The following is a 25,848-nucleotide window of genomic DNA, read 5'->3' on the forward strand; positions in this document are numbered from 1 at the left end:
CAGGGGACTCTTCCTGAGGGAAGTTCAAGGATTCTCTGCTCACACCCTGTGGTTCGCAGTCCCCGCTGTGCATTAGAACCACCTGGTGAGCTTTTAAACCAACTGAAGCCAAGAGTGCACTCACAGCACTTCCATTTGATTGGGTGAAGGTAGATCCCAGGCATTTTGCCTTTTTTTTAGGTTCTCCAGGTAATTCTAATGTATAAGCAGTGTTCACAACAACAGTCTCAATACAGGCTCTCAAAATGTGGCCCATGGACCAGCAGTGCCAGCACAACCTGCGAACTTGTCAGAAATGCACATCCGAGGGGCCCACCCTCCAGAACTACCACATCAGAAATCTGGAGGTGGGCCAGTTATCTATGCTGTAATAAGTTCTCCAGACAACACTGGTTACATAATTTTCAGGGGCTACTGCAAAATGAAAACACACAATCCCTTGTTCAGAAATTTCAAGACAGTGACTGCATGGCACTGAGCCAAGCAGAGAGCCCTCTGAGCATGGAGCCCCGTGTGACTACATGGAATATCCACCCATGAAGGTGACTCTGTATCCAAGTGACTCCGACGCATGCTAAAATCTGAGAACCGGCTGGGCGCGGTGCCTCACTCCTGTAATCCCAGCACTTTGGGAGGCTGAGGCGGGCGGATCACTAGGTCAGGAGATCAAGACCATCCTGGCTAACACGGTGAAACCTCGTCTCTACTAAAAATACAAAAAATTAGCAGGGCATGGTGGTGGGTGCCTGTAGTCCCAGCTACTTAGGAGGCTGAGGCAGGAGAATGGTGTGAACTTGGGAGGCGGAGCTTGCAGTGAGCCGAGATCACGCCACTGCACTCCAGCCTGGGCGACAGGGCAAGACTCCATCTCAAAAAAAAAAAAAAATCTGAGAACCTAGAGTCTAGATTCTCCTGCTGGCGTATAGCTCATGTTTCTGCTTCTTGGCATGATCCAAGGGTGACACTCAGGACTTGTAAGGCACTAGCTCTGGGATGATGATAATAATAGAACCATTCATTGATCATGTGTGATGTACCAGGCACTGGCCTTGGCACTTCTCAGGCATTATCTCGCTCAAGTCTCATCACACCCTCAGGAGGCAGGTCTGTTAGCTTCATTTGCATTGTACAGATGGGAAAACTGAGCCAAGGCCAATGGTGATTAGTTGGTTGAATATTTCAAATATCACCTTCCTGCCTGCTCCTTCACCCTTCCCCCTGCTGCAGTCATTATCAACCCTGAGACCATCCTTACTCTTAACTCCATGGGTGAGGACTTATTGGAACAGAATTGCCTGAAAGGTCTCTAACCGGCAGCCTAGTCTTTTCTCCAGCAGGATAGAAGGGTTTATAATCACAGGTTTTCTGCTTATTGTGCCAATGAAGAATCGGAGGTTCAGACAGGGGACAGAGCTAGCAAGCAGCGGAGTCAAGATTTGAATCCACGACATGTTGATTTCAAGGGCTACTGCAAGTCCTAAACACTCATTTACAAGACACATCATTTCCACCTGTTTTGTAGTTGTGACAGGGAGCAGAGGGGTGAAAGACCAGCAAGGAAACTAAAGTCTTTAGCGGGCTAGAAAAAAAAGACTAAGGACTGTAAATTACACTGTAGAAGAGGGGGACCTCTAAAGTGAAGTCAGGCTGGGTGGGTGGCTCATGCCTATAATCCCAGCACTTTGGGAGGCCAAGGCAGGAGGATCGCTTGAGCCCAGAAGTTAAGGCCAGCCTGGACAACACAGTGAGACCCTGTCTCTATAAAAAGATACTAAAAAATTAGCTTAGCATGGTGGTATGCTCCTGTAGTCCCAGCTACTTGGGAGACTGAAGTGGGAGGATTGCTTGAACCTGGAGGTCGAGGCTGCATTGAGCTATGATTGTGCCACTGCACTCCAGCCTGGGCAACAGAGGGAGAGCTTGTCTCAAAAAATAAGATAAAGTGAAATTGACCTCGTGTTCAATCTGGCCACCAGTTTGCTGGGCATCCCTCAGCAAATTATGTTACCTCTCTGAGTCTGATTCGTCTTCTATAAAATGGGTATAGTATCTATTTTTATCAGATAATTGTAAAAATTCAATGAGATTACGGTTTAAACAAGCCAAAGAGTGTAATCTGACTCCTGCCACAGAGTAAATGCTCACTAAAATGTGTTATTACTGTTGAAAGGGCCTTTGCCCAGGCTGGTGGGATTTTGAGTATTCTTGCCCCACCACTCCCATGTGATGGGGCTGAATAAATTAGAAAATTCAAGACAGAGCTGAGAGGTCTGGGTCTGTGTCCCAGCTCCACCACAAAGTCATTTAGACCTTGGATTTGTCCATACTCCATTCCAGGCCTTGGTGTCCTCATCTGAGAGTATCAGGTCTGAACCAGTGAGCTGTAAGGCTCTCCAAAGCCCTGCTTTACTCTGAGCATGGCAGAATCCATTTGCATTGGAAGCCTCGTTCCTGAGCACTTGGTTTACTGGAAGATATTTGAAAGAAGACTGAGAAGGGAGAGGTTCCAGGGGCAAGTTGTCTTGAGGTTTGAATCTGGCATCTGCTAGCTATTAACTGGAAGAAGCTTGGAAACATAAAATCCTCTATGTGCTGACCCTTGGGGACCTGGCTTCAAAGGTGGTCCTCACACTGCTATTAAGACAATCACAATCCCAGGCCCTCCATGAGCTCCAGATCTGAATTCTGAATAACATACGTTGTGCCGCAGTTTCAGGAGCTTCTGAACACGCTACTCCAACATATGGTACCTTGGTATATTGAATATTTAAAGCTGAAGGAATTTGAGAAACAGCAGGTGCAGGAAGGACTCTCTGACCTTCCCTGAAGCAGGTCATAAGCCCCTCAGGTGAGAGGTCCCCTCCCTGTACCAGGAGCAAGGCGCATCCTTCTCTCTGAAGACAGAGGAACCCTGAGAGGAATCCACATGAACAGGCCTTGCTACGTGTCCCCAGCTCACTACTCATAGCCCACATCCTTTTGTCCTATCATGGTTTTCCATTTTCCACTCTTCCCCAAACCTGGTAACTGTTTAACTGTTTTTTTGGGGGGGTCTTCATTTTCCTATAAAGGCTGCTGTGTCACGTAAAACTTGTATGAAATAAATTACATGCTCTTCTTCTGTTAACCTTTGTCAATTTAATTTTCAGATGAAACCAGGGATCCGACGAGGGTCGAGGAAAACATGTTCCTCCCCTACAAGCTCAACTTTTCCCTTCCCTCCTTTTTGCAGGGTAGATTTCCCAGAAAGCACACTCTAAGATGGAGATTAGCGAGCAGGAGGTTTATTAGGGAGTTCTCATGGGATCAACATCTGGAGAATTGGGAAGGGAAGGAAGTCAAATTGGGCAGAGGGAGAAACTGAGCTACAGTGTAGTCACGAGGAAGGTCTCAGCCCACTCGACAGGGAATTCTTTGCTGGGAATATCTTTCCGAGTCATCCAAGTTGAGGCTGAGAGGCTCCGGACTCCACACCCTTTTGTCGATCAGTCATTAGATGCAGCCCTCCATGGAAGGGGGCATGACAGTGGCAAGGAGGCAGCTCTCTTCCACCAAGGCAATCCCCTAGGGTGCTGACAACTGAGGGCTGTCAGCAGGCAGCTCTCCCAGCAGCTGGGGGCCTAAGTGCCTCTCTCCTTAAGGATGATTTCGGTAGCTCATCACAGCCTCCACCCACCATTCCTCCTTTTTCCTAATCATGCTGCATAGGAAATACAAACCTTTATCTCAGCCTCAGCAAGTGTTAATTGAGTGAAGATTGTACAGTTGCTTGCTTTTTCACCACTTTAGCCTGTGCTTCATAAAAGTAGTTCCAGTTTGGAGAGTCAGGGTCAAGTAGAGGTGGTGACGTGGGACGGCCCTGTCCCGACAGTAAGAGCTATCAGTTACTGAATGCTAATTGTCTTCTGGGCTTAGGATGTTTCTGCTTTCCTTTAAAGTCCTTCAGCATAGGTAGTGTGATATTGATTTTGCTTAATCTATAACCCAGTAATGATGAGCAGCCCAGTCAAGAATGAATGGTTCAGCCGAGCCACACTCATGCCTGTAATCCCACTACTTTGGGAGGCTGAGGTGGGCAGATCTCTTGAGGTCAGGAGTTCAAGACCAGCCTGCCTAACATGGTGAAACCCCATCTCTACAAATATACAAAAAAAAAAAAAAAAAAATTAGCTGGGCTTGGTGGTGCCTGCCTGTAGTCCCAGCTACTCAGGAGGCTGAGGCAGGAGAATCATTTGAACCCAGGAGGCGGAGGTTGCAGTGAGCCGAGGTTGTGCCACTGCACTCCAGCCTGGGTGACAGAGTGAGACTCCATCTCAAAAAAAAAAAAAAAAGAATGAAAGAATGAATGGTTCAAGGAAGACCAGAAAGCTTATTCTAGAGCTGACTGCTGCAAGTCCTTGTTTCCCACCTCTTGAGTAACAATGAAAGCTTTGTTATCTAGCACCCAGAATGTCAGATATGAGAGTGTGCATGTCTGTGTGTAAGTATTGGCCTGTTGACCAGCTCAATGCACATCAGAAATGGGCTTTCATTGGTGAAATTAAGGCATTCACAATATATGGATTGGCTTAAATCCTGGAGAGACATGCCACATGTTTTCATGAACATGATAGAAGAATGCAGGGGAGTCTATAGACTTTACCCTAAGAAAATTACTAGACAAAAATCATTTAATGCTCTCACGAATGAATCTTTTCATGCTAGGTGGTGGCTGCAGCAAAATAGGCCATGTGAACTGTTCTTGTGCCTGCTTGCTAAAACAGTAATAATTGATAAGCCCTCCTGTGTGTGGTAGAGAGTCCCTTTCTTTAAAGCTCAGAAACAAAGCCACGTAGAGAGTGGCAAACCCTTGGCACCTCAAACCTCTTCACTGGCTGCTCTGCACATACTGCAAAAGAACCTGGGGTTGTCTTCTACCAAATTGTCTCTGGTCAGTCTCCATCTGGGCACAGTACCTGGTGTTATGTGCATGTACTTTATTTAATGCCCACAACAACCCTATCAGGTAGATAGTGTTGTTTATACCCATTTTATTAGTGAGAAGCCCAAACCTCAGAGTGATTTCATAACTCACCCAAGGTCTTCATAGCAGATCCAACCAGGATTTGGACCCAGGTCTGTTTGTTCTCCAAGTTCTTCACTTCTGGCCTATACTGCCTGCAGAAGGGCTGTCTGCAAAATCAGGAGGGGAAATGAAGTGGGCATGGGGCTTCCTGGTGGGCTATTCTCTGTTCTTCCATGACCCATATGCCAGAATAGTATTAGGGGCCGGGCGCGGTGGCTCACACCTTTAAGCCTAGCACTTTGGGAGGCCGAGGCAGGCAGATCACCTGAGGTCAGGAGTTCAAGACCAGCCTGGCCAACATGGTGAAACCCCGTCTCTACTAAAAATACAAAAATTAGCTGGTGTGGTGGTGCACCTGTAATCCCAGCTACTCAGGAAGCAGAGGCATGAGAATCGCTTGAACCTGGGAGGCAGAGGTTCAGTGAGCAGAGATTGTGCCACTGCACTCCAGCCTGGGTGACAGAACAAGACTCCGTCTAAAAAAACAGAACAGTATTAGGGAAGCGGCCTACCTACCTGCATGTCTATGTGGCACAGCTCCAAAAGGTTGAAGCCCATCCACGTGTCTTGGGAATTTTTTAAATTTCACCAATAAGAGCTCATTTCTAATATTCATCAGGCTGTTCAACAGGACAATATTTTTACCCCCCAAATAAACAAATACATAAAAATAAAACAAAACTCATGCCTGACTCTCTGGATGCTAAGGCCTGGCCACTGCACTGCCATGAGCCATGAGCCATCCAGGTGGTTCTCATCAAGGTACTTCAACCTTCCAGGCTTTGCTTACTTCCTCCAGAAGGGAGGTCTTGCCCCGTAGAGGTTTATGTTTGTGATATACATGTGTGTGTTAAGGAGTACAAAGTAGGACACCAAGGCTATGGAAACAATAATGAGACTAAAAATAGGCTAAAATGTGCCTAGAGGAGGCATCTGCTGCCCAGACAAGAACATCAGAAAGTGGACTTTCTGGGCCAGGCATGGTGGCTCATGCCTGTAATCCCAGCACTTTGTAAGGCCGAGATGGGTGGATTGCCTGAGCTCAGGAGGTCGAGACCAGCCTGGACAACATGGCAAAACCTCATCTCTACTAAAAATACACAAATTAGCTGGGCACGGTGGCAGGGCACCTGGATTCCCAGCTACTCAGGAGGCTGAGGCACAAGAATTGGTTGAACCCGGGAGGCAGAAAAAATCGTGCTACTGCCCTCCAGCCTGGGTGACAGAGTGAAACTGTGAAAGAAGGAAAGAAAGAAAGAGAGAGAGAGAGAGAAGGAAGGAACTTTTTGGTGAGCAGAGCTGGACTGTGGACTGGTGGAGAGGAATGCCTCTGGAACCAGCCCCTGGTGTAGAAGATGATGTTGGCCTCCTATCTCCTGCCTTTGGCACTCACCATTGCTGTACGCAACACCAGCTTCTTACTGTGGAAACCTGCCACTCTGTCTGGGGCTGTCTCCAGCCACAGGAGCATGCTCAGTCCATGCACTGGCCATGCACTGGCCCGGGGTTGTCCCCAAGAGCAGCCCCAATCAAAGATGAAGGGAATTGGGTAAATGCCCATGCTCCCTAGCCTCTGGGAGGATGGCTCTAAGGCAGGTTCTATTCTACAAAGTCTCCCCCTAGTCCCCAGTGGGAATGAGCTTCATTGCACAAAGAGATGACCTGCTTGTGAACACACTCTCACTCTACTTCCTTCCCTCCGTTTCACTTCCCCATCCCCCTACCAGTGCTCCCTAGGGCCACTTCCCTAATTAACTGTATGCGCTCAAATATTTGCTTCCATGGGAACAAAATTACCTGGTTCAAATCCGTACTCTGCCACTGGCCAGCTGTGTCTTAGGAACATTACTCCACTCCCCTAAACTGCAGCATCCTTGGCTGGGATTGTGAGATGACAAAAGTAGAACAAACCTTACCAGACAGGTGTGAAGATTCCAGAAAATAGTCCGTGTCAATAATTTAGAGCAGCATCTGGCATTCAGCAGACACACAATAAATGCTAGTGTTTTATTATTTATTATAATTATTGCTTATTATTGATAGCCCCTGAGATTTCCTTGGCCAAGTTCAAGTCCATTCTGAGAATTCTAAGCTCTCAAACTTCAGACTTCCTCCAGGTGAATCTCCCTGGTTGTTTCAGGGAATCTAATTCATTTATTCACTTAACGTATCTTTAGCAAATATTGACTTAACACCTATTATGTCGAAGACACAGTGCGATGGGGGATATACAAAATAAGATGAGGTCACGGTCTCCAGGGAGATAAGACATATCCACACATAGCTACTGTCTAAGGCAAATTGTGATAAGTGCTCTTGTGTGTGTGCCAATAGAGCATAAAATGAGTTCAGAGGAGGGTGAAGAACATTGTGTGTGGTATGAAGGAGTATTGTTGGAGTTGGGTTTGGAAAGGGGGTAGAACTTTCCAAAGTTCCAAAGAGTAGATGGAGGGGAGAGGATACAATACATGGAGAGGGGGAAAGTGATAAACTCTAGGAGTTTGGCATCCCAGAGACAGCTCAACTATGTCTTAATGTGAGATCCCATAGATTGATGAGCCTCTATCTCTCAGAGCTAAGAGGACAGCGGATGCTCCCCCAAATTATTATTACCATTCCTGACACTTACATAGTACTTACCCTGCCCTAGGAACTACAGCGGATGTGCTACGTATGTTAACTGATTTAATCTTCACCTTCAGGGTCAGCACAGCTATGATCTCCACTTGACAGATAAGAAAACTGAGGCAGGAGGGGTTAAATGTCTTGCTCCAGCTCCCGCGGAAGCTAAGTGCCTTTCACCTAATCCTATGTGGTCTGGTTCCAGGGTTCACATTCTACACTGCCTCTCAAGTGTGGCACCTTTTCAGGATTTTAAGGGAATATGTTGCTGTGCTGTTGACAGGGCTTGAGGAGAGACTGAAAGAAAGCCCTTCAGCCCCATAGAGGAAGTCCCCAAAGGATGGATGGTTCTGGAAGTTACGGGTTACCAGGACAACGCATCCCCTCAGCCTGGCCACGCCCCCCGGGCTCCCGCTCACTGGTTGCAAAACTCAGCTTTGCCCCTGCACAGAGTTTCCCTTCCCGGGGCCCGCTGGGGAAGCATCCGCGGCTTGTGGTGGCTGTGGTTTGGTGCCCAGGACCTACACGTAAAAGGAGCTCATTCGGAGCCAGGGGTACGCGCTTGTCCCCAGAGCTCAAACCCCAGAGTCCCTCCGGTAGGTGGTACAGAGGCGAGTTTGATCCTAAACAAAACAGGGCAGGGTCTTCCTGTTTGTTTTCTTCCTCCAGCGGGGAGCAACGGCTGTTAATTGGATAGTGAAGTGGCCGATTTATTATTCTCTTACCCGTGCTGAGCAGAGCTGTAGGCAATCTCCGGGGCCGGGAGCAGCACAGGGGGGTATCTCGGGGTCTCTCTAAGAAGGAGTTGACCGTGGGGACCAAAGCTGCTGGCTGCCATGTTTTATTTGGACTGCCCAGTGTTTAAAAAAAATGTTTTTAAATAGATGCTGACATTTTTAAAAGGGGAAGATTATACATACACTTCTACATCTCCGACTTGTGTCAAGAAACGGGAAGTTCTGGGCCCAGATCCCCATAAGTCAGCGATGAGAGGGGCCGAGCAGGGGCTGCCCGTTAGATGGCCGCAGAGTCCCAGCCCCCAGCCCTGCTCACCTTTCTTACCTCTCTGGCCCCGTCGGCATTTGAGCCTGGGACCCCAGACGAAAGGATACGCTTCCTTTTAGAACTTCTGCCAATCTGAGGACGGGGCCACCCCACAGACGCCGTGGCTCAGCAAGCAGACCAATGGCCAAGGAGTCTGGCAAGGGGCGCTTGGTGAGTGGGTTTAATGACAGATTAAGTTGCCCATTAGGAAGCCATTAGAACACAGCGTGATGCATCACTGGGTAAACGAGAGAGGCTGAAGTCAGAGACAGGTTCTTGGAGCGCTTGATCCAATTTAATTCTTCTATTTTTTTTTTTTAAACCCTAGGCAGATGAGAGTGGAGGCTGTAAATCACCCTCTATGCAATGGCTTATCATAAAGGATATGGAGCAAAATTAGAGGAGGCACGAGAAGGAAAGCTGGTGATGAACAAGGTAGGGGCTGCTGCGGCGAGATTGAAGACAGGCTGGGAACGCGGGAGAAGCCGCTGAAAACTGGCTTGGGCTGGAGGTCTGATTAAGGCATCCCAAACCAGAAAAGCCCAGAGCCCAGGCTTCTGCTCTGCCTTGGAGAGTAGGACGGGGGAATATGTGTGCAGAAAACTTTCTGCGACAGTGCCTCATAGTGCCATCTACATGGAATGTGAAGTCAATCAGAATGTCTCTAAATCCTGGCTCTGTTGGGTTTTGGCTGTGTGACTTTGGGTAAGTTACTTAACCTCTCTGAGTCACATTTTCCACCTGTGTTAAAGGAGGTAATCATCGCAAATGCAAAGGGTGGTGCTGGATATCAGGGTGGGCACCTGCTAAGTGATGCTTTCTTCTGTTTAATGTTGTAAAAGATATAAATAAGACAGTCCCCAAATGAGGGTAGATTTTACTCCCCTCTAGCTCAGGTGGCACTTGTTGGGGAGATCAAGCAGTTTCTGTTCCTCCCTAGTAAAAGCAGGAAGGCTTTCCTGGGCGGGGTCCTCTGAGTGCTAGAAGAGGGGGAGGGTGTCCACTCAGCAAGGAGGCAGGAGGGCAGCCTTGCACACACTGGGCACCTCTGGGCCTCCAGCACTGGATGTCAGCTGTGCTTGTCGAATGGATGTGCTTCCCTCAACCCCCAAATCTGTTCTCTGCCCTTCTCTATCCTCTCTGTGCCCTGGGATGCTGACCCCGGCAGTACCTCACCCAGTGTCTTTATCTGGGCTCTCCCAAAAGCAGAGCCCCAGATAAGGATGTGAGGGCAGCCTGTTTCTTGGGGAGCTTATGGTGAATGTGGAGCTCCCCATGCAGGCCCCCTTCCAGGAGGGACTGATTGCCCCCCTGTTGGCTCCTTCAGGATTTGCCTCAACTACAGAGACAGCCATGGAACACGCCCTCCTGGGCTGCTCACATCCTCATCTGCATGGGGGCACAGAAGCCCGGCCATTCATCCCACGGGAGACTCAGGACATGCTCCCAGCAACCTGCTGGGCTACCCAAGGCTTGGCTGATCCTATATCCCTGCATCACATCTCAGCTTCTCCCTCTGCCCAAATCTACTTCCTCCCCATTCCTTTCACAGGCATTGATTCCCTGATAAACACCTTGCACCCCATATTCCATCTCAGAGTCTTCTTGCAGAGAACCCAACCTGTGGTAGAGCTGATCTCAGGACTCAGAGACAGGGAACAGGGAAAGAGGACAGGAAAGCAGGGAGAGTCAATTTAAGGGTATGTTGTCTGAGACAAAGATTCTGCTAGGACCTCTGAGATGGGTACAAGATGCCTGGAGCCTTTCACTGGGCAGTATCTGTCCATCAGCTCCCGGGCCGCACAGAACCAGAGCTGCCTGTGAGGGCTTTCACTGCCCTGCATTTCTGGGCTTCACATATGCACTGGCTGAGAGGCCTCCCTGTCTTCAAGGACGATCCTGAGCAGAAAGTGGGTGCACTTGAGGTGGGGTGCTGTTGCGAGAGTCTGAACTTTATGAGAAGCAGACCCAGGGGGCATGGTGTGGGGCATCCCAAAGGACCTGCCATACATTAGGTGCCTTGGTCTTTGGGAGGAGCCCTCGGGAGTTCTGAGGGTGGGAGAAGAGGTAGGTGGGGTTAATCCTTTCCCATTCCCTCCCTGCCTCAGCACCATGGCTCAGGCAGTAGCGCTGACAGCTCTTCCTGGGATCAGAGTCATGGCCCCGCTCCCCTTGTCCCTGCAGGCTGAGGAACATAAGGGCTTCCCATGGTTGCTGGTGTCTGAGTGCCACAACCTCCCTTGCTGGTTCCTTTCCCCTGCCCACACCTTTGTCAATAGTTCCCCCCACTGAAGTCTCTTTGGTTGAGCAGTTGGTGGGGATGCTGACTGATAAAGGGGTCTAGGCCACTGCTCACTGCTTAAAGCCTTGCTTCAGAGAGACCTTCCAGGGCCCTGCAGCTCCCCCTTCTCCAACCCCTCCAACCCCTCCAACCCTTCTCCCTCCCAGCTGGTCTGGGTTCCCTATGGCATCTACTTGCTTTGGAATCTATTTCTTATAGATACATGTGTGTCCTCCTCTTTCACAGCCTTACCTTTTCATATGGAGGAAGAAAAAACCCATTTCTATAAAGGTATTAAATGTTTTCCTTTCACAAACACCAGTTTTGTACATCAGAAGCACTGCCTTTCATGCCTATTGAATTCTCGGAAATGGGCTTCGAGTGCCTATTTCAGGAGTTGAAATCTGAACATCAGCTCTTTCTTCCTCTCTGCATTCCTGCCACACAGTCCTAATCCTCTCCAGTGTGATGGATCCCTCTGGCTGGGTAGAAGGGAGACCATTTAAAGGAAATGTGAAAAAGAAAAGAACCGTATTCCATTTCAAGAGATTTTTCTCCTGACACAGTTATTTTCAACAAGTGACAGGTATTGATATTGATGAAAGATTCTTGAGTGAATACAAACCACTCCCCACCCCTATCCCTAACACACATTCTCTAGAAATTCCAGAATGCTCAGTGAGTGGATTCATTCCACATATATTTAGTGCCTAACTACATGCCAAGGAGCTGGGTGCTAAGAACAAAAAAGTATGATTCCTGCCCTCTGCCATAGAGTTTGTGATCTGTGTTGATGCATTAAAGATTAATCCAATGATTACACAAAATGTGATGTTGCAATTTTGCCTTTGCACTTGCTGTTCCCTCTGCCTGGAATGCTTGTCCCTGCAAGGTGTCTGCCCGGCTTCCTCCATACTTCCTCTAGGCCTTTTCACAATCATCCCTCTTCACTTATGGCCTTCTTGGCCACTCACTCTGTCAACATTCCTGCTCTTTTTATCTCTCTAGCATACTTCTCTGTTTATAGACCATCTCTCCCAGAATGTAAGCTTCATAAGAATACAGATTTTTCTTTTCATAAAATCTTTTATTGTTCTCTGCAGAGAACAAAATTCCCAGAGTAGAAAACAATGCATGGGATATAGTAGGTGCTCAAACAATGTGTATTGAATGATTAAACATTGACCACACTAAGTGCTAATAAGCGTGGGCTGAGAAGGATTAGAGACAAGAGAGTTTCCAAGGGAAGTGATAGTTGGGCTGATCTAAGGAAAGTTGGGAGGCATCAAGTAAGCCTAAAGGAGATGGAAATAAATCCGTGCAGGAAACACCAGCATATGCCAGTGTGCTGGGTGAGCAGGAGTGTGGTGGGCTTAAGAAACTAGAAGGAGGCCGGGTGCGGTGACTCACACCTGTAATCCCAGCACTTTGGGAGGCTGAGGCAGGCAGATCACAGGTCAGGAGATCAAGACCATCCTGGCTAATACAGTGAAACCCTGTCTCTACTAAAAATACAAAAAAAATTAGCCAGGAGTGATGGCAGGCGCCCGTAGTTCCAGCTACTCGGGAGGCTGAGGCAGGAGAATAGCGTGAACCCCGGAGGTGGAACTCGCAGTGAGCTGAAATTACACCACTGCACTCCACCCTGGGCAACAGAGCAAGACTCCATATCAAAAAACAAACAAACAAACAAACAAAAAAACTAGAAGTTCAGTGGGATTCGAGCACAGAGGATGGAAAAGATATGCGGGGAGGGATTAATGACAAAGCTGACACTTAGAACTGTCACACAGTGCTGGGAACTAGGCCAACCTTCACACAAGTCTGGGAGAAAGGTACTATACGTATTCCCATTTTACAGATGAGAGAATCAAGGCCCAGATAGTGTAGGTAACTTGCACAAGTTACAAACCTAATGAGCAGCAGAATTAGAGTTCAAATGCAGGAACTTTGGTCCAGAAGCCTAAGGTCTGAAATCCGTGTGGCTTTTAGTCTCTGGTAGAAGGACTAGGAGGGGTTGGCACAGGTAGGGCTTTGTAGTGACATAGAATTCCAGGTTGGGGCTAGGATAGAGCTGGCAGATATAGGCTGGATATCTCCTGGGATGATTCTTACAGACCTCCCAACTCCCAAGTCCCCACCCCACCCCATCTCCAGAGCTGCACATGCTCTGATTGGATTGACCTTAAAAAGCTTGCTTCCATTCTAGTCAGGATGGGCAAAATCAGTCTAAACTCCCTGAAGATTTGGCCATGAACCAATAAGATCCCTTCAGAGATTAGTATAAGCTAGTGCTCTGTTCTCTGCGATGACGGGTTATTTTAAAAAGCATTAACTAGGTCATTTGCAATGCAGTGTGAGTGGCCAAGGCTGCTGACTAGAATCCTCTTGGAACTTTTAAAAAATCCAGATGCCCAGGCTGCACCCTCACCAATTACATCAGAGTCACCCGGGCGGGACCCAGGCATTAGTATTTTTTAAAGCTCCCCTGGGAAGCCCAGTGTGCAATCAAGTTTGAGAACCAACAGTCCAGTCCCCAGCTACTCAAAGGCTGGAGCAGAGATTGGTAGCATCAACATCCTTGAGAAGCTTGTTAAAAATGCAGACTCTCAGGCCTTTTCCCAGATCTACTGTTTCAGAATCTGCATTTTATTGTTCTTTTAAATTTTATTTTGTTTTTTATTTTATTTCTTCTAAAAAAGGGGGATACATGTGCAGAACGTGCAGTTTTGTTATATAGGTATATGTGTGCCATGGTGGTTTGCTGCACCTGTTGACCTGTCCTCTAATTCCCTCCCCTCACCCTCTACCCCTCAACAGGCCCTGGTGTGTGCTGTTTCCCTCTCTGTGTCCACGTGTTCTCAATGTTCAACTCCCACTTATGAGTGAGAATATGCAGTGTTTGGTTTTCTCTTCCTGTGTTAGTCTGCTGAGGATGATGGCTTCTAGCTTCATCTATGTCCCTGCAAAGGACATGATCTCATTCCTTTTTATATAACCTCATGTGGTTAGTGGCTATGGTATTAGACTGTGAGGTTCTGGAGCAGGGCTTTTCAAACTTGTGTGGATTCCAAGGTGGACGGATCACCTGAGGTTGGGAGCTCAAGACCAGCCTGACCAACATGGAGAAACCCCGTCTGTACTAAAAACAGAAAATTAGCCGGGTGTGGTGGTGCATGCCTGTAATCCCAGCTACTTGGGAGGCTGAGGCAGGAGAATCGCTTGAAGCCGGGAGGCAGAGGTTGCAGTGAGCCAAGATTGTGCCATTGCACTCCAGCCTGGGCAACAAGGATGAAACTCTGTCTCAAAAAAAGAAAAAAAAAGAAGAATCTGCATTTTAACATGAAGATTCCTATTCACACAGGTTTGAAAAGCCCTGCTCCAGGACTGCATAGTTCAATACCATAGCCACTAACCATAGGAGGTTATTTAGATTTAAATTAAATTAAAAATTCAGCTCCTCAGTTGCACTAGCTACATACATTTCAACTGCTCAATTGCCATGTGTCACTGGCTGGTGGCTACCATATTGGACAGTACAGATATAGAATAGCCTGATCATTGCTGAAAGTTTATTGGACAGTACTGCTCCAGAACATTCTGCAGTGGTGGTAATCCACCAGTCTTTTTTCCTGTGGATGCTGCAGGCATACAGAGAGACAGTGCTACCCTCCCTGGATGGGACAAAATTAAGATACATTCAACCAGGCACACAGGGGATGTATCTAGATTATTGATTTTCCGCTCATTTGAAATAAATCAAGGACATGGCCATGTCTTCCCAAGCCCTAAATAAGTGCAGTCTGTGGGGTGGGAAATAGATGAGTGGGGAAGAAAGGAGAGGAGAAATGCAAGAAGCAAGATCAATTTTAGGTGCTAGAACAGGATGCAAGAGGGTTAGCCCAGGCCCCAACACCTCTCTGTCAGTCTCAGCACTGCCTGCTAATCACAAGGCAGGAGAGCGCTTGGCAAGCAGATGAGATTGATTTGTTACTCCAGGTGCAAATATGAAAAGCGGGCATTTAGTCAGTTAAATAATAGCCAAACTGTAGTGTGACGAGGCTGGGGGCTTAGGTTGTTTTTCTTCTGCTTTAGGGTGGAGATGGCGGCAGAGCGTTCCACTCTTCTGCAAAACCTTGCCTGTTTTCTGGGAAGGCCAGGCGAGGTTTCTGCCTTGTAGACCGTTTAGTTGCAGTCAGAGGGATGTTTAATGGGGCTAGAGCTGAACAATATGATAATGACAAGCCAGACCAGCAGTAGAGAGTGATGTATATTTTTCTTGGAAAGCTGCTGTCTATGTAGACAGCAGCTGACAGTAGGTGAGGGGCAGCAGTTAGCGGCAGATGATTTGCCTACTTGCACACTGCTCCTTGGGTGTGCTCCTTCCGAAATACTGTGGGTCAGGGCAGGGTGAAATGGGTGAAAACTCAAAACAAGAGAATGCACCAACAAAATGTACCCTACTACACAGCAACACGCACCATTCAGTGCTGTTTACATCTTTTCAAACTTTCAGCTTTTAAAGCTCACTAATACTTCTACATAGTAAAGCTTTTTGCATTTTGAGGTGTTTTGTGGTTGCCTTATGGGGCTGGTCCTCACGACCGCCTCTGGAGGAAGAGTAAATTTTGCCATCCCTTTAGTTGTGAATAAAGCCCAGAATGGTTGAGTTTTCCAGAGTCACACTGATCGTGAGTTGAAGATGTAAAACAATCATTCCGTTATTTGTTTATTCATAACTATTTACTGAGAGCCCTACTAAGTGCCCAGCCCTGGGGATGCTTCTGTAATGTCTCTGTTTTCATGGAACTTGGAGCTTGGATTCTGAAGAGGCTGATAGAAAAAAAAAGTAAACAAATGAAAGAACCACAAATTACAGTAAATGCTACAAAGGGAAGACAAACTAAGAGAATGCTGAGAGAAAAACGGGGAGAGGGATGGGGCAACTTGGAGAAGTTGATTTGCAAAGGCTTCTCTGAAAAGGATGTGTTTATGCTGAAACTTGAAGAATGAGATGTAACAAGAGAGGGAGAAGAACATTACTGGCAGAGGGAGCTGTATAAGTAAAGGCAGATAATTGGAAGAGCACGCAGCCTACGTGGGCCACATAAGGAGATGGGTGTAGCTGGTGCCCATGAGAAGCAGAGAGCATGGTTTGAGATAAGAGCACGTAAGGGCCTCCCACCTCCCTCGCCCCCAGTGTATCCCTATGTCCAAGGGGAATTTTGTCTTCACCTTTCAGTTCCTCCTCCTCGTGGCCCTCTAATGAGGGTCAGTTCAGCCAGCCCATTCCAAGACTTCATGCTGTGGCATCAGGAGGTCTGGGAAGGAGGATGAAGAAGAGAGACAGGTCTGGGAAGGGGGAAGGAAGAAGAATAGCTTTCAAAGACAGGGACCTTGAAGCCTGAATGTCTGCAAAAGCTGGAGTAGAAAGTTGAAAATGAAGAATTGAAAATGGGCAAGGGATCAGAGGTTCCAGGGCCACTTCCAGCCACAGAAAGAAGGCCTGTCAGGTGGACGGGAGCCCCTTCAACCTCCTTCAAAGATGACTTAAGGCTTTGTCTCTGTGCTTCTTCTGACAGGCTATTGCTTAAAGACTGAATGACTTGGACCCCAGAGTTTATGTGAGTTACTCTAAAATATGGTAAAATCAGGGCTTCACTCCCAACTGAGAGCCTTGCAGAGTGAAGAGTTTCTCTAGAGACCATCTGATAAATGCGGGCTCCCACACACAGAGATGTGAGCTAGAGCCATGCAGCAAATAATATATATTATTTTCTTCTCTGCTTAAGGTCCAAATTGTCTGGTGTAACATCTTTGGTGACCATTCCATTTGGGAATCCTAGCTTACTGGATGGAGCTGTGTGCATTGTGAGGTTGGCCATTGTTGTGTCTGAGCTTAGAAGAAGGAATAGCAGGGATAATAATCATTATGATAAGCACTTCTTGAGCACTCACTACATGTCAGGCACCATTCTGAGCATATTACATGCACGGGTTCTTTTAATGTGCATAACAACCCCACAAGATTAATAGGTGCCATTTACATCCCCATTTTACAGATAAGAAAACCAGGGCACAGAGTCTCAGAGTTAGCAGGTGGCATTGCTAAGATTGGAACTCAGACAGTTTGGCTCCAGAGCTGCTGCCCTTTATCACTGTGGAGGTGACTTGAGAGATGCCCTAAGTTCCAGCCCAACCACAAATACCACCCCCCATTGGCCATAGTACATGACTAAATGTGACAATTACTTATTCAGCATTTATTAAAAGCACAGTATTGTCCTAAGCACTTTATATGTAGTATCCCAGTGCATCTTCTTATCAACTCTTTTAGATAGGTACTGTTATTCTTCATCTTTTACAGAGGAAGAAATTGAGGCTCAAATCAATAAGTAACTTGGTGAGAGCCTCCCACTTAAATGATTGGTAAAGTTGAAATCCAGATCTAAGCATCCAACCCCGGAGCCCAAGCTCTCAACTAACCCTGGTCACTTTTTTGAGTAAGGACTTTGTATCTCTCAAATGCCCCCTAGTAAAATGAACCTCAGCCATGTGGGAGCCGTGTGACTTTTTTTTCCTGCCCCTAAAGCATGTTGAAGATTTGGGGACAAGTTTTATTGAAACTCCCCAAGGCACTAGCTTTCACCCTTGGTGGTAATTATCTAGTGACTGCAGATGCCTAATTAAAAGAGTTCAGGCACACTGATCTCCTTAATTCAGTTTCTTGCAACCCCCATCTTCATTCTGTCCTTGTCTTTGAAGTCCGCATGCTTTGTCTCAGTGGTCTCCACTACCAGCTGTTAACATCTTCTGTATTGGGATGAATCCCTGACATACAACTTCAGCCCAGACCTGGCTCCAAATCTCCATGTCCTTCATTCCACCTGCTCCAAGACCTAGGCACCTGGATTTTCCCTAGTGTAGCTGAGGCTGGCGTGCCCCACCCAGATCCCACGGGGTCTTTTTTCTACCCCCATTTCCAAGCCGCTGCCTGCATTGCTGCAGGTAAAGGCTCACATCTGCAGCCTTCTCCTGAGGCTTGCCCTTGAGCAATGGGAGCAGCCTCACCCAGACTCATACTCCCCACCTTCACCTGACCTCAGATACTGATAGCGTCTGTTCCAAGAATCTAGTGCAACTTCCTTAGACTAGCAATCAATACCTCCTGCACCTGGCAACAACCTCGCTGTCAAATCTTCACTCCTGCTCAGCTGCAGAGCAGCTCCTCAGCCCTTAAGAGTTCTTCTGCCTTCTGGCCTTCTTGCCTTTGCTCACTCTGCTTCTGTCTGGAATGTCATCCGCCCTGCTTCCAACTGTCAAAATTCTACACATCCTCTGAAGGCTAGTGACACTGCGCTTCTGCCCACGAGGCATTCCCAAATTGTGCTTGCCCTTGCAACGTGGGTTATTGCTAGTTATGCATGGGTCTCTAGTCAGCATGGTTTGTATTCTAAAAGGTCAAGAATGAATCTGATTCTCTCAGCTATCTCTAGTTAAGAGTTCAAATGTGTACCCACCAAAGGGTATTGAAGTCTTAACCCTCGGTACCTGTGAGTATGACTTTATTCGGAAATAGGGTCATTGCAGATGTAATCAAGTTAAAATGAGGTCATTAGGGTGAGCCCTAATCCAAGAGAAGAGAGACAGACACAGACGGGCACAGAAGGAAGATGATGTGAAGACACACAGGGAGAACACAAAGGCAGAGATTGCAGTGACGATGCTTGCATGAGTCAAGGAACTCCAGATCTGCTGGCAAAACCAGAAGCTCAGAAAAAGGCATGGAGCAGATCTCCCCTAGAGCCTTCAGAAAGAGCACAGCCCTGCTGACACCCTGATTCCAGACTTCCAGCCTCCAGGGAGGAACTGTGAGAGAATAAATGTTTGTTGTTCTAAGCCACCCAGTTTGTGGTCCTTTGTCACAGCAGCCCCAGGACACTAATATATTAAGTATCTCACACAGTGCCTTCCACAGAGTAAGTAATGGCAAAGGCTTGTTGAATTCACTTGGAGGTGGAATATTTCTCTCACTAGCTTTTTTTTTAAACAAGCTATTTAATGTTTATTGTAATATGCCTTGCAGTATGTTGATAGAATCTCTGATTTCCTAAACATTTTGTTGTTATTCCATACCTATACACTACCCAGCCCCCACTTGTACATTCCATATGTATTCTTTTCTTTTCTTTTTTTCTTCCTTTCTTTCTTTGTTTCTTTTTCTTTCTTTTTTTTTTTTTTTTGGTCTCCCTATGTTGCCCAGGCTGGTCTTGAACTCCTGGGCTCAAGCAGTCCTCCTTCCCTGGCCTCCCAAAGTGCTGTGATTACAGACATGAGCTGCAGTGCCCAGCCATTCCATATATATATATATGATGGAGAAGAGTGCTTATACCAACCTAATAGTTACTTAATGTTGTATAACAAATCATGGCAAAGCTTAGTGGCTTAAAACAAGAGTCACTTATTACATTTCACAGTTCCTGTGCAGCAGCTTGGCTGGGAGGTCCAGAATCTGAACTTCTCATGAGGTTGCAGTCATCTGAAGGCTTGACTGGGGCTGGAAGATCCACTTCCAAGGTGGCCCACTCACATGGCTGGCAGCTTAGTGCTGGCTATTGGCAGGAGGCCTCAGTTTCCCTGCAGAGGCTGCTTAAGTGTCCTGACGACATGCTGGTTGACTTCCCCCAGGCCGAACCATCCAAGCAGAGGGCAAGACAGGAGCTAGAAAGCCTTCATGACTTAGCTTTGAGAGTCACAAATCATCACTTCCACCATGGTATACCATCTACACAGGCAAGCCCTGATTAAATGTGGGAAGGCATGAATGCCAGGAGGTGAGGATCATTGAGGGCCATCTTCACTAGTCAAGGCCATGCAATCTCAGCAGGGCCAATACCATCCCAACCAGGCAAAACATTCATTCTTGGAAGGAATGAAAAAAAAATTACTCTTTTTATGTATAAACAAAGATATACATACTGTACATAAACAGATACAGAGTATATCTGTGGTGCTAAAAGTTCATGGTGAGGGGAACAGACAATAAAGAAAAAAATTGTGTAAAAATTCTTGGGGGGGATCTTTTTTTTTTTTTTAATTTAAAAGTAAACTTTAATGTCGAAAACGCAAACTTGGGGAGGGCAGAAAGATCACACATAAGGCTGCCACTTCACACCTAGAGAGTTGCACGGCGGCCGGGCAGAAGCGCTCCTCACTTGCCAGGCGGTGCGGAAGCCGGGCAGAGGCGCTCCTCACTTCCCAGACAGTGGGACTGCAGGCCAGAGGCGCTCCGCAATTCCCAAACGGTGGGGCTGCCCCGCAAAAGCGCTCCTCACTTCCCAGAAGGTGCGGGTCAGGGCAGAGGTGCTCCTCACTTCCCAGACGATGCGGGGCAGGGCAGAGGTGCTCCTCACTTCCCAGACGGTGGGGCGGCCCGGCAGAGGCGTTCCTCACTTCCCAGACTGTGGGGCGGCCAGGCAGAGGCGCTCCTCACTTCCCAGACAGTGCTGCGGCCCGGCAGAAGCCTCCTCCCTTCCCAAACGGTGCTGGGAAGGCGGACTCCATTGCTAGATCTGTGACTTGGGTTTAAGCCTCTCCCTTCTGCCCTCATCTGGAGATGCTGACAGCCTGGGCTCTCCCTCCTTTGGCACCAGATGAAGACTGAAGCCTGGCAAGGCCCTGCCCTCAGCAGGAACTCCCACTGGGCCCCACTCTGTGACCCTGAGCCCAGGCCAGGATCCTTCCTTTACTTTCTCAAGCCACTTTGGGCCTGCCCAGCTCTCTCAGAGCCCTGTCATGTGGCTGACAACACTGTTTTTTGTTTGTTTGTTCCTTGTATCTTTAGTAGAGGCAGGGTTTCACCATATTGGCCAGGCTGGTCTCGAATTCCTGACCTCAGGTGATCCACTCGCCTCAGCCTCCCAAAGTGCTGGGATTACAGGCATGAGCCACCGCGCCCGGCCCCCGTTCCCACCTTCTTGGTGTATGCGCTGTCATCACATTCCACCCCAACCAAATCTTGAGTGGGTAGCCTCTGCAGGGGACTACTCACAACTGGCCTGTAGTCACAGTCCCCTGCAGAGTCCTCGCAGGTGGTCCAGATGTGCCCACCAGCCCTGGCCCAGGTGCATCTTCCCTGCCCCTAGCCTGCTCTGCCTGATGTGCACTGTGCACTTGGCTCTGCTGACTCCCAGGGGGCCTCGGTCACACACCAAGCCAGCCTCATGAGGTAGGTGGTGTTCAGGGACAGGGGAATGGGATCCAGCCCTTCCTAAGGTGTATCTGGGCTGCGACTCAGAATGGATGTTCAGAACAAAGAGACGCAACTGTGAGTGACCCCACAGGCCGACTGTCAACCAGGCCTTGGCCCTAGTCCATCGCGCACTCACCCCCTGCAAGACATGGACCCGCCGATGCCCAACGTTGTGAACGAGTACCTAGAGGCCTCACCCCACACTGCTAGCATGGCCAGGGAAAAGGATCTGCCTGCCTCTCCCCCACCCAGGTGTGGCAGCTCCTGGTGCCAGTTTCCCAGGAGCGTGGCCAGGCCCCGGGTCTCTCCATCATAGCTGTGGCTCTGGCTTCTTCTTGGAAGTGAGTGGGGGGGGGTCACTCCCCATGCAGCCACCGCGGCTGCTTCAACATCTGTAGGCTTGCAAGGCCCACTCTCTCTCCTCCCCCACAATCCGCTGGTAGGCCAGGGAGGCAGTCAGAGGCTGGAATACACCGCGGGGGCTCAGAAGCATCCTCAGCATCTGCGATCTCCTGCCAGGCTGGTCCTTGCTTAGGCTCCTCCAGGGCCTGGTAGTCAGCTCTGGGCCCTGCAGGACAACCTTACCAAACTTCACCGTGTCTCGGAGTAACTCCTGCTCCAGCCTGTCTGCCGTCTTTTCCTCCTTTTTCTGCCAGCCTTTATCTAGTAGTCGCTTCTGGAACCCTTTTTTTGCTTTTTACAGCTCAGACTTCTCCTTGGGAGCTGTCTGGACCTCTGGCTGCAGGGTGGCCTGGCTCTTGCTGAGGAATAGCATGTGCTGGGCCTCTTGCTGCATGCGCTGGATATAGGCCTAGTCGGACTCCCCCTTCCTCTGCTTGAACTTGGGGACGGCAATGTTGGGCTCCACTCCCTTTGCTTCCTTTTCCAATGTCTTTCTGAAGGCCACCTGGGCCGCTTTCTTCCTCTTCTTGTTACCGGTCGGATTTTTCATCTCCCGGCGGCTCCTCATAATCTCCCAGAGCCGGAAAGGGATCTCCTGTTCGTCCTGGGTTTTGGGCTTGCAATTCCCTTTCTCCTCTTTGCTGTGAAGCCTGGACCATGGGGCTGGGCGCTGGTTCCCCAGCGGCTGCACTTGCTGCCCACTGCTGCTCCCGCTGGGGACTCCCAGGACCCGCCGGCACCCTGGGCACCGCTGCTCCATGTCCAGCTTGCGCCATCTCCACGCTGGAAGCTTCCCTAGCGAAGCCACTTCTGCCTTCCTCCATTTTTTAAAGTGATTAAGAAACACTGGCTAAAACTTTTTCAGTTGTAAGCAATAAAACCCAATTCAAACTGACTTATGCAAAAATGAAGTTCAGGAGTCTGGACTTCAGGTATTGCCAGATCCAGAGGTTCAGATACTATCAGCAGTGCTTCTTTTTCTATCCATATTACACACAGACTGTCTCCAAGCAGCTGTCCGTGAGGGCCCCTATGAGTGTCATTTACATCTTACTGCCAGCTATCTGGGAGGATTGTGAAACACTGCCCAGCCCTAACAAGCCTGGATTAGACAGCAGTGTAGGCGCTAAGACTCCCACGTATATGGACAGAGAAGATAAAAGACCTTCAGCCATTTCACAGTGCTGCCTGGGGAGAGCTCATTTTCTCCTGATATTCTAGGAGAACAAGAAAAACAGGGCTTCATAATCTGATAGGTATAAATTCAAATCTAAGATCTACCAGTTACTAGCTCTGTGATCCTTAAAGTTCTTGAAGCTTTGGCTTTTCATCTGTAAAATGGAGGTAATGGTAGTCACCCATAAGATTGTTGCTAGCATTAGTTGAGACCATGCATGTAAAGTTTCCCACAGAGCACCTGCACATGCTATATCTAAAAGAGGAGGAGGAGGAGGACGATTGTAAGTGGGGGATGCTTATTTCCTGTTTCCAGAGAGGGGAGGACACCTGCCCACTCCAAATGTTTTCTGCTCTTGTGTTGTTTTGCTCAAGGTTGAAATCCCCAGGATAGAAACTCAGATTGGCCAAGCTTGGGTGATGGGAAAGGCCAGGTGAAGTCAGTGCACCTTGCTTGACCCACCAAGACCACCCAAATGGGGGTGGAGTGGTTCCCCAGAGGAAAATTGGGTGCTGTTAGGAGAAAGGAGCGGGCGGACACTGGGTAGGAAAAGTTGCAGATGTCCACCGCAGGCATCCTTCAATGCAGTGTGCCAGGAAGCCCTGATCCATACTTTATTCCCCTTACCCCCTTGTGTCTATTTTCTCCCCTAGTGGGATCTGCAGAGAAGGAGGAGTAGGTGATTGTGGCTGACACAGTCAATTGCCTCCCCCAAGGACCTTTCCCACTTTCTTTTAGCTGGCTAAGTTCAAGAGTTGACCATCTCTGGCCTGCTCTGCCTGATGTGTGCTATGTGCTCGGCTCTGCTGACTCCCAGGGGCCTCCATCACACACCGAGCCAGGCTCATCAGCTGTCTTAATAAGTAGTGTTCAGGGACAGGGTAATGGGACCCAGCCCTTCCTAAGGTGTATCTGGGCTGCGACTCAGAATGGATGTTCAGAACAAAGAGACGCAACTGTGAGTGACTCCGGGCCCCACAGGCCGACCGTCAACCAGGCCTTGGCCCTAGTCCATCGGGCACTCACCCCTTGCAAGATGTGGACCCGCTGATGCCCAACGTGTGAACGAGTACCTGGAGGCCTCACCCCCACGCTGCTAGCATGGCCAGAGAAAAGGATCTGCCTGCCTCTCCCCCACCCAGGTGTGGCAGCTCCTGGTGCCAGTTTTCCAGGAGCGTGGCCAGGCCCCAGCTCTCTCCATCACAGCTGTGGCTCTGGCTTCTTCTTGGAAGTGAGGAGGGGGTCACTCCCCATGCAGCTACCGCTGCTTCAATGCTCTGTAAGCCTGCACTGCCGGTTCTCTTTCCTCCCCTACAATCTGCTGGCGGGCCAGGGAGACAGGGGCACAGGGCTCCTCCCCAGCCCCAGGGAGGGATATCGCTTGGACTCACCAGATCATGGTAATTCCATTGCCCTTGCCAGCAACTGTGGGTACATGACTATCGTAGTGAGTGGGATTTAATGGAATATCCTCTGGGCACCTCTGGGAGAGTTGTTCCTCCTGAATAAAAAGACACATGGGCCAGGCACGGTGGCTCACGCCTGTAATTCCAGCACTTTGGGAGGCCGAGGCAGGTGGAACACTTGAGGTCAGGAGTTCAAGACCAGCCTGGCCAACCTGGTGAAACCCCGTCTCTACTAAAAATACAAAAATTAGCTGGGCATGGTGGTACATGCCTGTAATCCCAGCTACTTGGGAGGCTGAGGCAGGAGAATTGCTTGAACCTGGGAGGTGGAGGTTGCAATGAGTCGAGATCCTACCATTGCACCCTAGCCTGGGCGACACAGCAAGACTCTGTCTCCAAAAAAAAAAAAAAAAAAACCCACAAGGAAGAAAACCCCATCTCTTCTTCAGACTGATGTTTGTGGGTTCACATGTGATAACTGGAATAGTGGCAGCCTTCAGCCTTTCTGGAATAATGAAGAGACAAGCCCAAGAACAAAGCCAACATGATGAGGATGGCAGGACAGAAAGACAGGGAGAGGCTAATCCCTTATTGAAGTCAATCATTGGCTGAGCTATCCATGGATGCTACCTTCAGACTTCCTTTGATGTCTTACTGCCTAAACTACATTCAGGTAGGTTTACTCATACCATAGCCAAAGCATCTCAGTGATATATATATATGCTCACCTATTTCTAAATCTCCAACAAGAGTAAGGAAGCCTTTTAGGTCAGTGGTTCTCAAAGTGTGGTCCCTGGACCAGCAGTATTGACATCACCTGGAAACTGATTAGAAATGCATATTCTTGGGCCCCATCCAGTTCTTGTCAATCTGAAAGGGAATGGGTGCAGCAGCAATCGTGCTTTCACAAGCACTCCAGGTCATTGTGATGCATGCTATAGTTTGCCAACCTCTGCCTTATATACTACTCTGTTGTCATACTGATATCAGAACTGACCACTGGGAGTGAGGGCACCACTCATTATTCTGTCCAACTTACCTTTTTCTATCATTGCTTCATTTGATTCTGCTATCCCTAAAACAAACAAACAAAAAGACAAGAAAAAGAAAAAGAAAAAAAAAGGGAGAGAAAGAGAGAGACAGAAAGGATTTGAAAACCGTTGGCCAAATAAACCTTTTGCTTTGAGTTTCAATCTGCTGACTCTGGGTCATCAGCTCTTTCCAAACAAGACTTTGGGTGTCTGCAGAAACCTGTAGTTGCTAGAATGTGGTGGACATTTCCAAAATATTTAGAAACACTAATAATCCTGTTATCAATAATGCTCCATAGGGATCTCCCTTGAGCTATTGGAAGTGAAGTTAGCAAGGAACTTAGAGAGGCATGCACTGCCTGGGGTGAGCAAAGAGAATTTGGAGGGACAGAGGAGCCCTGAGAATAATGTTAGAAATAAAAGGAATGAAAAACTTGCTGCAAAAAAGGAGAAAAGAAGGAAAGAAAGAAAAGAAAAAGAAAATGATTCTGATCAGGGAAGCCGGTGAAGATGGATTTGTTTTCCAGGACTCAATACATTTAGACAAAGGAGCCCAGAGAGGAGATCC

General features: G+C 48.3%; 2 long non-coding RNA genes and 1 pseudogene across 5 annotated transcripts in view; 1 reads left to right on the forward strand and 2 right to left on the reverse strand.

Moving 5' to 3' along the window:
• Positions 1-3,271: 3,271 nt before the first annotated feature.
• LOC129058232 (uncharacterized) lies at positions 3,272-8,092 on the reverse strand. Of its 2 annotated transcripts, none has more exons than XR_008523252.2 (5): positions 7,706-8,092; positions 6,863-7,036; positions 5,075-5,172; positions 3,720-3,859; positions 3,272-3,572 (listed from the first exon to the last, which is right to left on the reverse strand). It is a non-coding gene; the product is annotated as an uncharacterized LOC129058232 (long non-coding RNA). The 2 variants fall into 2 exon arrangements; XR_008523253.2 differs by having other exon boundaries at positions 3,278-3,579.
• The window catches only part of LOC112132698 (uncharacterized), a 64,481-nt gene continuing 46,688 nt past the window's right edge, over positions 8,056-25,848 (forward strand). The window contains exons 1-2 of one of the 3 annotated variants that reach the window (XR_002914417.3): positions 8,056-8,283; positions 9,060-9,166. This is a non-coding gene — a long non-coding RNA (uncharacterized LOC112132698). The remainder of the gene's footprint in view (positions 8,284-9,059; positions 9,167-25,848) is intronic. The other 2 variants (XR_008523251.2, XR_008523250.2) reach the window with 2 other exon arrangements.
• LOC100461328 (coiled-coil domain-containing protein 137-like) lies at positions 21,575-22,490 on the reverse strand (annotated as a pseudogene).

Source organism: Pongo abelii, chromosome 2 (genome assembly GCF_028885655.2).
Source record: "Pongo abelii isolate AG06213 chromosome 2, NHGRI_mPonAbe1-v2.0_pri, whole genome shotgun sequence".
Taxonomy (NCBI): Eukaryota; Metazoa; Chordata; class Mammalia; order Primates; family Hominidae; genus Pongo; species Pongo abelii.